Source organism: Ranitomeya variabilis, chromosome 1 (assembly GCF_051348905.1).
Source record: "Ranitomeya variabilis isolate aRanVar5 chromosome 1, aRanVar5.hap1, whole genome shotgun sequence".
NCBI lineage: Eukaryota > Metazoa > Chordata > Amphibia > Anura > Dendrobatidae > Ranitomeya > Ranitomeya variabilis.
Genome location: NC_135232.1, coordinates 434,896,408 through 434,910,146, shown reverse-complemented (window position 1 = coordinate 434,910,146; position 13,739 = coordinate 434,896,408). Strand labels below are relative to the sequence as shown.

The 13,739-nt window shown below is 47.5% G+C and overlaps 1 long non-coding RNA gene across 1 annotated transcript; it reads left to right on the top strand.

Moving 5' to 3' along the window:
* The first annotated feature begins 6,774 nt into the window (after positions 1 to 6,774).
* LOC143763718 (uncharacterized) lies at positions 6,775 to 13,436 on the top strand. Its single transcript, XR_013212746.1, has 2 exons — positions 6,775 to 6,829; positions 11,588 to 13,436. It is a non-coding gene; the product is annotated as an uncharacterized LOC143763718 (long non-coding RNA).
* Positions 13,437 to 13,739: the final 303 nt, after the last annotated feature.

Genomic DNA, 13,739 nt, shown 5'->3' with positions numbered 1-13,739 from the left:
AGATCTGCCCACACTCTGCGTCAACCTTCATTGGCTGAGAAATGGAGCTTTTAGCGTCATTGAAACGCGACTTTGGCGCGAAAGTCGCGTATCGCATGGCAGACCCCACACAGGGATCAGGTCGGTTTCATGAGACGCCGACTTTGCCAAAAGTCGGCGACTTATGAAAATGAACGATCCGTTTCGCTCAACCCTACTCAACACTAAAGGGAGCACAACAGAACATACTACAGAAATATGGCAGCAGAACCTAGCTTACTGCAGAGATATGAAAGCAGAGCTGAGCTTACTCCAGAGATATGGGAGCAGAACAGCGCTTACTCCAGAGATATGGGAGCAGAATGGAGCTTTCTACAGAGATAAGGGAGAAGAACAGAGCTTACTACAGAGAAAAAGGAGCAGAATCAAGCTTAGTACAGAGATATGGGAGCAGAACCAAGTTTACTACAGAGATATGGATCAGAATGGAAAATACTCCAGAGATATGGAAGCACAACGGAGCTTACTACAGAGATATGGGAGCAGAACCGAGCTAACTAAAGAGATATGGGAGCAGAACCAAGCTTACCACAGAAATAGGGGAGCAGAACCGAGCGTACTACAAAGATATGGGAGCAGAACCGAGCTTACTACAGAGATATGGGAGCAGAACCGAGCTTACTACAGAGATATGGGAGCAGGACCAAGCTTACTACAGAGATATGGGAGCAGAACCAAGCTTACCACAGAAATATGGGAGCAGAACCGAGCTTACTGCAGAGATATGGGAGCAGAACGGAGCTTGGTACAGAGATATGGGAGCAGAACCGAGCTTGCTACAGAAATATGGGAGCAGAACCGAGCTTACTACAGAGATATGGGAGCAGAACAGAGCTTACTATAGAGATAAGGGAGCAGAACAGAGCTTACTCCAGAAATATGGGAGCAGGACCAAGATTACTACAGAGATTAGGTAGCAGAACAGAGCTTACTCCGGAGATAAGGGAGCAGAACTGAGCTTACTAAAGAGATATGGGAGCAGAACCAAGCTTACCACAGAAATATGGGAGAAGAACGGAGCTTACTACAGAATATGGGAGCAGAACCGAGCTTACTACAGAATATGGGAGCAGAACCGAGCTTACTACAGAGATATGGGAGCAGAACAGAGCTTACTCCATAGAAATGGGAGCAGAATGGAGCTTACTACAGATACAAGGGAGCAGAACTGCTCTACCCCACATTCAATACATCATTTACTCCCTCATCTTCAAAATTCATTATTTCTTCTCCCCCTAGATCATCATTTGCTCTCCCCACCCCCACCTTCAATTCATCATTTGCTCTCCCCACCTCCCACCTTCAATTAAATTGCCATCCCATCGCTCACACTGAATTCATGATTTGCAGTCACCAGTCCTCTCCCCCACTTCATCATTTGCAGTCCCCCCACTTTAATTTGAAGTCCCCTTACTTCATCCATTGCAGTCCCCTATCACCCCCTCACTTCATCTGCAGTGCCCTTCATCATTTTCAGCCCCCTACCTCCCTTCCATTTCATCATGTGCAGTTCCATCTCAGACACACTTCATCATGTGCAGTTCCCTTCCCCCCACTTCATCATGTGCAGTTCACCTTACTCTCCACTTTATCATGGGCAGTCGCCCTTACCCCTCAATTTCATCATGTGCAGCCTCACTCCCCCCACTTCATTATGTGCAGTCTCCCTTAACCCCACTTCATGTGCAGTCCCCCTTACCCCCACTTCATCATGTTCAGCCCCACTCCTCCAACTTCATTATGTGCATTCCCCATTACTCCCCTCCACTCCATCATGTGCAGTCCCCCTTACCCCCACTTCATGTGGAGCCACACTCCCCCAACTTCATCATGTGCTGTCCCCCTTACCCCATGTCATTATGTGCAGCTGCGGCACCCCAGTGTCCTGGTCGTCGCAGTGATGTCATTATCCTTTCAGGGGGAGAAGTAATGTCATGTCTGAAGGCAATGGAAGACAACCACATTCAGGTATCACACACATGCAACATGTTCACACTCCAGACCAGAAGGGGGAGCTCTAAGCCTGTTTAGGGTGAACTCCCCTATTTAACATCCTGGCTGGAGGAAGTCAGTGTTCAGTTCCTGTCAGGAGGACAGAGGGAGAGGAAGGAGTCCTGGAGCCTGAAGGGCTGCAGCTCCTGGAAGAAGACACTAAAGTGAATATATTGCAGAGAGTGTGCAGAAAAGCAGAGCACAGGAGAGGAATATCAGAGGGAGTTCAGCCAGAAGCAAGCTGCTTCTCTCTGAGGCGCAGAATCCGGTAGCCAGCGCACCGTGGAAGTAAGTGCTCTACGCCTTGCTTCAGAGACTGGCAGGGCAGGTGATTCCAAGTTGCCTGTCTGCCCTTGTATACCCAGGAGGCACGGTGACATCGCTCACAGGCCGGGGCGTGCTAGAGTCCCTAACCAAAGTCTCAAGTCACCAGCCATACGGGTTTGTCCTGTCCATACCATCTGGGGGACAGAGAGAAAGAGACTTTTTTATCTACAATAGTTGTGAGGACCTTACCGAGAAGCTCAGCAGGGAGGTACTACAACACACAGGCGCTAGAGGAAGGCTACTGATTTCCACCTGGACAAGGGGACTCTGGAATTGCCTTCAGACCTACCGGACTCTGCCTGCCCTGTCATCTGGCGCACTGGGCTAAGGATACCATCTGAAGTCTTCAGTAAACAAGGTAAAAGACTGCAAACCACCCGTCTCCTCATTCTTTACTGCACCTTGCCCATATATAAACTCTTTTACTGGACTCCCCTGAGGGCCACGGACTGGGTCAGCCACCGTGACATCCCCCGAACCGAAGGACCCGGTACCGAGTACCTCCATTGCCCTTACGTGGGGGTGCTCCACAGCCCCACTCCATCATGTGCTGCCCCACTCCCCCTTTCATCAGGTGCATTCCCCCTTACTCCCCCCACTTCATCATGTGCAGTCCCTCTTACCCCCACTTCATGTGCAGCCCCACTCCCCCCACTACATCATGTGCAGTCCCCCTTACCCTCCACATCATCATGTGCTGCCCCACTTCCCCCACTTCATCATGTGCAGTCCCCCTTAACCCTCACTTCATGTGCAGCCCAACTCCCCCCACTTCATCATGTGCAGTCCCCCTTACCACCCACGTCATCATGTGCAGTCTCCTTTAACCCCCAAACTCCATCATGTGCAGTCCCCCTTACACTCCCCACCTCATCACTTGAAGTTACCCTCACCCCCTCACCCACTGAATTCATTTTATAAAGGAAAACAAAAAAAGTTTTTCATATTTACCTCACAGTCGCTCCTCAGCAGCGCCGCTCTGCTTCCAGCGTCCGGCACAAGCCGACGAGTATGCGATGAAGTCATTGTGCATGTGCTGACACCTGACCCGGAAGAACAGAGAATACGGAGCTGGAGCTTTGTAGTGGCAGCTGTCAAGGTTAGATGGCTGTGCACAGCTCCCGGCCCCGGCGCATGATGTGTGCACTGATGTGTGCGCCGACAGACTGTGATGAGGCTGTGTCTGCTGCCGACCGCATCACAGTACAGTGGACATGGCCGCTCACATTTTGCTGTGCGTAGCCATCAGGCAGCCGGCCCTGTACAGCTGCTGGGGGAGCATTTGCCTCTCTGCCCCCCTGCCCAGCCAGCCCCTGAAGCTACCCCATACAGTCGACTGGACAGGAGACTGTGAGGTGGCTTTCCAGGCTTTGAAAACAGCCCTGATCAGCTTCCCTGTGTTAAAAGCCATTGACAGCAGTCGGCCGTTCCTGGTACAGATGCCAGCGAGTTTGGCCTCAGTGCTGTGCTCAGCCAGGTGGACTCGGAGATCCAAGAGCACCCTGTGTTGTACCCGAGCCGGAAGCTTCTGCCGAGGGAAGTGGCCTATTCCACCATCAAGAAGGAGTGCCTGGCCATGGTTTGGGCCTTGCAATGTTTGCAGCCCTACCTGTAAGGACACACCTTCACCGTGGTGACCGACCACAACCCACTGAGCTGGCTGCACACTATGTCTGGTACCAACGGAAGGGTGGTACACTGGAGCCTTGCCCTCCAACAGTATGACTTTACTGTAAAACATAAAAAGTTCAGTCAGCATGGCAACACAGAAGGGTTGTCCCGCTGAGCGGTCCTGCCTCCATAGCGCAGTCCAAAAGGGGGAGGTGTCAGGAAATCTGATGTAATGTCTTATTGTTCGATCGCACACTGAGCTCTGCTATGTCGTTTGGTTTTGCAGACACAAGCTGCAGCTTTGCTCCCCCCTCCCTCTCTCTCTCTGCCTGCTGTGTAATTACATACCACTCATCACCCCTTCCTCCTGCATACAGCTGGGAAACTGTAATTAAACGTGGAAGCACATGGTCAGGGGGAGATTTCTTTTGCTCTTTTAAACTAGTATATGATCATGCAGATTAGGTCTGGAAGTAGGACAAATACATTTTTGGAACGAGCGTTAATAGACCTACACACCAGTGCTCTTTCTAATTTCCTGTACCAGCAGAATTCGAGAAATGGATTACCCCTTATCTGGGTCATACAGATACCTCATCTTTTGGCTCAAATTAACGCCCAGCTCATGCTCAGAAGAGTTGTAATCCCGTCGTCGCTATACAAGTTTGCATTCTGGAGATATGACGGTTAGGAGTGTTATGATCCGGTGACCGTGGAGCCACATGAGAGACTTTCTCAGGAGTAGGTGGTACCTGTACTGACCGCAAACCCTAAACTAACACCGCAACTAGAAGTAGCCGTGGGATGTACCTAACAAGTCCTAGACACCTCGACACAGCCGGAGGACTAAATACCCCTATGGATGGAAATGGGAATTCTATCTTGCCTCAGAGCAGAACCCCAAAGGATAGGCAGCCCCCCACAAATATTGACTGTGAGTATAAGAGGAAAGACACACGCAGGCAGAAAAACAGGATTTAGCAAAAGAGGCACTTCTAGCTAAATAGAAAAGGACAGGACAGAATTCTAAGCGGTCAGTATTAAAATCCTAAAAATATCCACAGCAGATAATACAAATATTCTACATCTAACTAAAGACATAGAAAGTATATCTGCATCTCCTGAGAATCCAGCATGACTGAAAAATCCAAACAAAGTCTAAGCTGGACAAAAACACAATGAATAGCACTGAATTGCAAAGCACACTGCATGTGTGCACAGAGACAAAAAAAACAGACACTTATCTTAGCTGAATTGGCAGCAGGGCATGAGGAGCCAGAGAGAGATGCAATCCCTCCAGGTACAATGGACAACTGGCAAGGACTCATGGATCCTGCAAACCTAAATACCTAGTAGAGCTGCAATCAGCAGAAACACCTGCCCTGGATTACAACCCCAAGACAACTGCACTACCACCAACAACCACCGGAGGGAGCCCAAGAGCAGAATTCACAACAGTACCCCCCCCTTGAAGAGGGGTCACCCAACCCTCACCAGAGCCCCCAGGCCGATCAGGATGAGCCAGATGAAAGGCACGGACCAAATCAGCAGCATGGACATCAGAGGCAAAAACCCAAGAATTATCCTCCTGGCCATAACCCTTCCATTTGACAAGGTACTGAAGCCTCCGCCTCAAAAAGCAAGAATCCAAAATCTTCTCAACCGCATACTCCAACTCCCCATCAACCAACACAGGGGCCAGAGGATCAACAGAGGGAACAACGGGCACCACATATTTCCGCAATAAAGATCTATGGAAAACATTATGGATGGCAAAAGAGGCCGGAAGGGCCAAACGAAAAGACACCGGATTGATAATCTCAGAAATCCTATAAGGACCAATAAACCGAGGCTTAAACTTAGGGGAAGAAACCTTCATAGGAACATGACGGGAAGACAACCAGACCAAATCCCCAACCCGAAGCTGGGAACCAACACACCGACGACGGTTAGCAAAATGCTGAGCCCCCTCCTGAGACAACACCAAATTGTCCACCACATGAGCCCAAATCTGCTGCAACCTATCAACCACAGAATCCACACCAGGACAATCAGAAGGTTCAACTTGCCCCGAAGAAAAACGAGGATGAAAACCAAAATTACAAAAGAAGGGCGAAACCAAGGTTGCCAAACTAGCCCGATTATTAAGGGCAAACTCGGCCAATAGCAAGAAAGCCACCCAATCATCCTGATCAGCAGACACAAAGCATCTCAAATAAGTTTCCAAAGTCTGATTAGTTCGCTCGGTCTGTCCATTTGTCTGAGGATGAAATGTGGAAGAAAAAGACAAATCAATGCCCAGCCTAGCACAAAAGGCCCGCCAAAACCTAGAAACAAACTGGGAACCTCTGTCGGACACAATATTCTCCGGAATACCATGCAAACGAACCACATGCTGAAAAAACAACGGAACCAAATCAGAAGAGGAAGGCAATTTAGGCAAAGGCACCAAATGAACTGTCAAGGTGAAAATATATTTCTTATATATCTTTCTGTACTTTTATACTCTTATACTGTGAAACAATAAGTTTTTCCTATGCTTGCAGATATAACTGTATTTAAAGATGGCCGCCAGAGCTTAGTTTCGTTTCAGGTTTTAGTGTCCGAAGGGTTAAGCCATTTCCTCAGAAACGAAACTTAGGAATGTGAAAGAAGAGGAGGAATTCACCAGGAGATGTTCGACGAATCAGAGAGACTGAGCACTAGATGTATGCTGCTTAAACCCCACCCATTGCATTCCCTTTTTAGTACTATGTATTGAAGAATAAAGCACAGTTGCTGCTCAGCTCCTCACTGAGGTGAGCGCAAGAGCATCAGCAAAGATTGAATCAGCTACGTGTCTGAATCATTTCTTTTTCCGGTACCAGAAGTTCTGCGCTCACATTACAATTTGGAATGACTGGTGAATGAGGATTAATTGTCGTTTTACGGCCCCGACAATTTTGGCGCGACCAACGGGGGGCGTGGCCAGCGATCCGAGACCCTCTGGACCCATGCCTGGATGTCTGTGGATGATACCCGTAGTGGCTGACCTCGAGGTCTGATCACCCTCCGTACACGGTAAGTGGCGATCATGTACACTGTATATGTCACACTTGCTAGTGTCTCAGCCGTTATTGGTTTGTCTGTAGTCTCCTTGGGTCCGGGAGGTGAATGATCGAGTGGTGAGATCAAACGTGATCCTGTGCCACGCTCTGAACCAGCAACTGAGAGACGTCGCATCCTGTGCGACCTCTGTACACCACACCTCCTTTACCGGTCATTGTACTCCGTTCAACCACCCTACCCGTGACTATTGTCCAGTAGTGAAGTGGACTGAAAAATTGAGCCAGTTGTAGATTGTGGGGTGGCTTAGAGAAGGGATAGGAGACGCAGCCTCTGTGATATTGTACCAGCTAGGTAATTAAGACGTCCCGAGCAGGGACCACCTGTATTTCTGTGGAGGGCTCTCACTAGGAGACCGCCTCCCGACTGTTTGGGATATCGTGGCAGGATAGTCTGTTAATCACTGTGTTCAGGTTAGGGATGGAAATATTGAGCGCGAGGCTCTTCTTTTTCTAATACGTTGAGCGAGATTCCGTATTGTGGAACCCAGTGTTGAAGATCGCTGCCAGTGGCCTACTGCAGGAGGCCATAGTATCCTGGGAGCCAAGCTGCGTATCTTAAAGTAGAAGTCCGTGCCCCACAAGTTAGATGAGGATGCCGTGGAAGTCAAGACAATGGTCACGGGAGGGCAAGAGACAGTCAAGAAGCTTATCTGCGAGTTGCGCGAGGCTTAAAGAACAAAGGATGAAAATCGGTTGATGGAGGGGAGGATCAGATAATGTAGAGCCCGTGTTTGGTTATAAAATGCCTGTGAACTGTGATCTTACAGATTGTAAAATGGCCGCCGTGCCACTGATGATGAAAATGTAGTCCCAGCCACCGCCCTGTAATGGTGGCGAGACGAGCTCTCCAGAAGTGTAGGTGTGTCCTGTTTGTGTTGTGCAGAATCCAACCTGGGTGGAGACCTGCCTTGTGTGTGCGTACGGACCGTCCTTGGGGCTCCGCCCAGACCACGGAGGATTATAGGAAAGTTTTGTAGAAATTAGGTCTGAAAACTGCTGTAATTTGTGACTGTAGAAGATACGGAGCTTTGTATCAGTGCTATGTGGTGTGGGGGAGGGGCTGAGCAGATCGCTGCGAGATTTCTTTGTCAGTTCTTCTTCTTTCTCCTTATCTACGCTACGTGCTGGAGAAGCAAGGGGGGCAAAGAGCTGGGCTCAATATTCTCCCTTGTACGCTGAAGAATTCTGTGCTGTTTCTAGTAGTCTTTTTTCTCTGTGTAGAGGAATGCTGTGATCTCTTATCTCTGTGTCCTTGGAATGGAGAGAGCACATACTGTAACGGTGTTCTCTGTATTTTCTCTGGTGGATCTGTGTCTGGTTTAAAGCGACAACATTGTTTTGAAGTATGAAGAAATATTATAATCTGGAATTTGAAAGTGAGATATAGTGCCTGGTTTTATAAGGAGATTTGTATCAGTGTAATTGAAAGATTGGTAAAAGAGTTGAGTAAAGCAAGCAATTAAAAGTTTGGGATAGGGGGGGGGGTCTCCCTGCTGGATAATATGGTCCCTCCCCAGGAAATTAAGCCTCTACTCCCGACTGTAAACCCTGTGCCCCTTACAGCAATATATATACTGGATTGCCGAGAAGTTCTATGTGCGTCTTATGGTAGTGTTTGAAGATCTGGGATTCCCATTGTAATAAAAAGCCCATTCATACCTTTTTGTAGTAGACCCGATATTGAGATTTCCACTCCGGATGATGCATTGCAAATAGTAAAAGGTTTTCAAAAGAATTTAGTCCAGCAGGAAAAAAAAAAAAAAAGGGGTTAAATCAGCAGCGCTTCTTACTGTCTATGTAACAGACTCTAGTTTCTGCCTCCTCCCTTCGTACACGTGAGTCCAGCTTCACATTCCAATGCGCCTTTAACCCCGTATGGGAATTTCATTATCTCCCCAGCCCCGCCATGCAAATTCTCAGATCAAGAGCTTGTTTTAATTAGAGTAGATGACAGACCCAATGAATATACTCTTATAAAACCTATCCCTGTGGGACCTTTCCCTGAAGTTACTGCTCAGTTCGTAATCTTTTCTATATGTTCGGTAAATTTACTGGGGGCAGATTTATTATTACAGTTCTGCTCCAGGATATAATTCCAAGATGATGGTCAGATGGTCCTTGCGTTATATAACTCCTATGCAGATGAATATAAAGAGATGTGTATCCTACTTGCCCTTCCCACAGTTATGATGGTCCTGATAGACCCAGATTCTCCCCCAATAATGCCTGTAGAACCAGTAAAAGTGTTTCTCAAACCTGGTGCTCCTTTTCCCAAAGTCCATCAGTACCCTTTGAAACATGATCAGGAGCAGTGTCTCAAGGGGCGAATACAAATGTTATTTGATAATGGTGCCCTGATACCCTGTGTTTCCCCATGTAACACACCCGTGTTTCCCGTTAAGAAAAAAAAGGGGGGCCCATCCATAGCCCAAGAGTGTCAGGCCTACCTTGCCACTTATGGCCCCTTGCATCCAGGAGATGCTATGACTACCCAGGGAGGGAATTTGCCCTGTGATATAGTGCTACACACTGCAGGCCCTAGATACTGATTACAAGACACCCGAGCATTGCCGTACAGTATTGCAGACTGCCTTGCAGACAGAGCTCACCTATGCAGGACATGCTACAGGTGTGCTGATTCAGCTTCATGGAGACAAACAGAGACCTGTTGCTTATTATAGTGGCCGCCTGGATACGGTGGCAAGAGGAAGTCCCTTATGTGTTCGGGCCGTGTTGTCTGTCCAGCTGTTGCTACACAAGTCTTCAGAGATTGTTTTGGATTACCCACTGATGGTCCATACCCCACATGATGTACATAGTATCCCTAACCAAGTACAATCTAGCCACATGTCCATGGCTGGACAGCTGCGACTTCGGTGTGCTATTCTCATGCCTACTAATGTGACTTTGAAAAGGTGCACTGTCCTAAACCCCGTTACTCTTCTCCTAGTTCCCCTGGATCCAAAGGGGGGAGGAGCAGGTGACATGTAGGTGACATGAGCAAGGACACTCTTTTTCTTTCTAGAATGGATCCAGAGGAACAAGATTAGGTTTCCAAACCCCATGATTGTCTAGAATTGATGTCTCAGGAAACGGCTGGTCTCTAGTGTGCCTATTCTAATGCTGATTTTGAGCTTTTTGTAGATGGATCCCGTCACCAAGATGACCGAGGATGCTACTGTACCAGATATGCTGTGGTCTCAGAACATGAGGTAATCAAGGCAGAGTTAATGCCAGCTCATATGTCTGCACAAGAAGCATGCAAACTAGCAGAAGGTAAGACTGTAAACATCTACACTGATTCCAGGTATGCTTTTGGCATTACACACGGTTATGGGCCTATCTGGAGAGCCAGGGCTTTCCTGACAGCAAATGGCCACCCCTTTAAACGTGCTGAGGCAGTCCAGCAACTTATGAATGCACTACAGCTTCCCACCCAAGCAGGCATCATAAAGGTAAAGGCACATACCAAAGGCACTGATGGACGGATAAAAGGGTAACGCACTGGCAGACCAGGCTGCGAAGAAAGCAGCAAGCACTCCTGTGGCCTCTCGAGTACATCACCTAGACACCCCACCATCTCCACTTGTGTTGAAAGACATCTTAGCCCGGTTACAAGAACAGGCAAGTAAGGAGGAGACAAATAGGTGGCAAAGGATAGGGGCTTGCTCTGATACCGTCACTGGACTATGGGGGAGGGGTGAAAAGGTCTGCCTACCACAGGTACTGTACCCAATGATGGCACAGGTTCTGCACGGGAATGTGCACCACTCGAAGACGGCCATGTGTGACACCCTACAGAAACAATGGATTGCCCCCGAGTTTTCCACCTGCGCAGAAAGGCAGGTACAGAGCTGCATGATATGTGCCACACATAATCAGAGTAGGACAGTGAAAACCCCATCCAAACACACTCCCCGGCCCTTTAACCAATTCCAGAGACTGCAGAATGATTATATTCAGTTACCCAGGGTAGGGACGTATGAGTATGTGTTGGTCTGCATTGATTTATTTTCAGGTTGGCCAGAAGCCTACCCAGTTGACAAAGCTACGGCTAAGACAACGGCGAAGAAACTGATGGCTGAGATCATATGCAGGTATGGAGTTCCTGAAGTCATTGAAAGCGATCGGAGTTCCCATTTTACTGGAGAGATCATGTCAGAGGTAATGGCAGCACTGGGGGTAAGTCAAGCATTGCATACTCCATTCGCAGAGTAGTGGAAGAGTGGAGAGACTAAATGGAACTCTTAAGCTTAAAATCCAGAAGGCAATGACAGAGACTGGTAAACCATGGACAGAATGCCTTCCTCTAGCTTTGTTTTCAGTAAGATATACCCCAAACAGGAAGACAGGACTGTCACCGTATGAGATTCTGTTTGGCAGGAGCCCCAATATTGAATGTTTCTTTCCACAACAGTTGCAGATCAAGTACCAGGACTTGACTAGCTATGTGCAGGCCTTACATGGCCACCTTGCCAAAGTGCATTTAACTGTCTTCAGTTCTCTTCCAGACCCAGACAAGGTTCCTGGACACCATCCCTTTGTGCCAGGAGACCTGGTGTATGTGAAAAAGTTTGTGCGTAGAGATTGTCTCCAGCCGAGATTTGAAGGACTTCACACGGTGATCCTGGTCACCCCCACTGCAGTAAAACTTGAAGGAAAGAGCACCTGGATCCACGCCTCACATTGTAAAAGAGACCGAACCAGTGTTTAGTCACAGTAGTGACTGAAGGGAAATGTTGCTGTTGTTTTTGATCCTGGAACTGAGGGCCATCCTTGCCCCTACCTCTTCGGCCCCTATTGTAAATAAGAATTCTGGCCCCACTATTCTCTGGGTAAACCTGACAGCCCCAGTGAATATCTGGCGATTTGATTTCTGTGATGTAGTCAAGTGTCCCGAGACTGAATGGGTGGTAGAGGGAATCATCCAGTTTTATATATGTGTTACCAGAAATGACAACAATAATTGTTATTATTAGACAGATGCTGCTTGGAATACGGGAGACGATTGGGGATATAAACCTAGTGAAGCCATGTTCCCAAGGATGGGACGGGTAGGAGTCTTCGTGAGAGAATGCATCTAACAGTCCTTCTGCAACCACCTAGGGGCTGTAAATGGGGTAAAAGTTGTCACCCCCTCCTCCTGAATCTTGAAAACCCCCAATCTGCTGATCTGCAGACGTTCGTATTAGGAAGGCATTATAATTATGTATTTAGTGCTGGACCCTATGCGTATTTAGGCCATATACAGCTCCAGGATATTAGCTTCAGACCAACCATGACCCCTGTTACCAGTACACCTAAAACAGGCCCAGGTGAGCATTTGAAAAATGTAGTTAATGAAGTGATCCCCATTCCAGCTCTCAGTTGGCAAGAGGTTTTCTCCATAGAAACACAAACAGCCCCAAGGAAAAACCTGTGGTTAGAATGGGTGAGATACAATGTAAGAGTCCAGAATATCTCTGTAGGATGTATTGCTTGTGCTGCTGCGAATACACACCTATACACACATGCATTGCTTTTTCCTGATGACAACACCACCGCCTGTGTCATGAATCTGTTGAAAGGTTTGAAGTCCACTGATTGCCCAGATTACGTCCCACTGATTCATAAGGAACCTAGACTAAAGGTCCCAGGAGAAGTAACCGTATTAGCTGACAATTACACCTGCTACAATTCCCACGACACCACAGGTACACCAGTAGGGATCTTCAAGACAAGTTTCTGCAAAGAGAACAGTTCTTTAGATACTGATTTGCTAATTAAAAATACACAATATATGTACACCAAAGATACCTGATGAACCTACCAGAAAGAGGAGAAGTCTCGATCAGCTCCATATGAGTTATGAAGAAGATCCACTAGTATATATTGATGCCATTGGAGTGCCAAGGGGGGTGCCTGACCAATTTAAAGCCCAGAACCAGATTTATGCCGGCATTGCTTCTATAATCCCACAGGTGCAGATTAATAAAAATGTTGAATGGATCAAATATATATATTACAATTAACAAAGATTTGTCAATTATAGCTGTGATGCCTTTTAGGGTATAGTTGAGGATTTGGGCCCTAACACTTGTATGACCCGTGCTGCAACCCGACCTAAGAGAATTACACTGAATCCTGTCCAGACAAGATCACATGCAGTGATATAAGAAGCTGACACAGGATTGTGGTTGGCGGATAGTGGGGACATTAACTTTTAGGAGTAGGCTGACAGTAATCCTTTTGGGAAGGAGCTGTAGACCAGCATGTCATGTCACCCCCACCACCAGAGAACCGACCACATCAGGTAGGGTAAGACAGATACAGGAGTATTATCCCTGGAGGCCCACTGACTAGCTAGCTACGCAAAAACAATTGGCTGACCCTGAGAACCAACCTTTCTCATTCTACAGACAAATAATGACCATATGATAGATGTATAAATCTACCTAGGCAGGCCTAGGTAGTTAGTGAGCACAAAAACAGGTGACGTGCTAGGACGCAAATTAAGACTTTTTGCAGATGTGACAAAAGGAGAGAGTGTAGAGCTATACTTTGGACGGTTACAGCTGAAATAGGAAGACATGGAGTACAGTCCCATAAACCCACTTGATGTTAAAGTATTGGTAAATACATTCATTGACGGTATGACCAAAGACTTACGAGACGAAATATAGA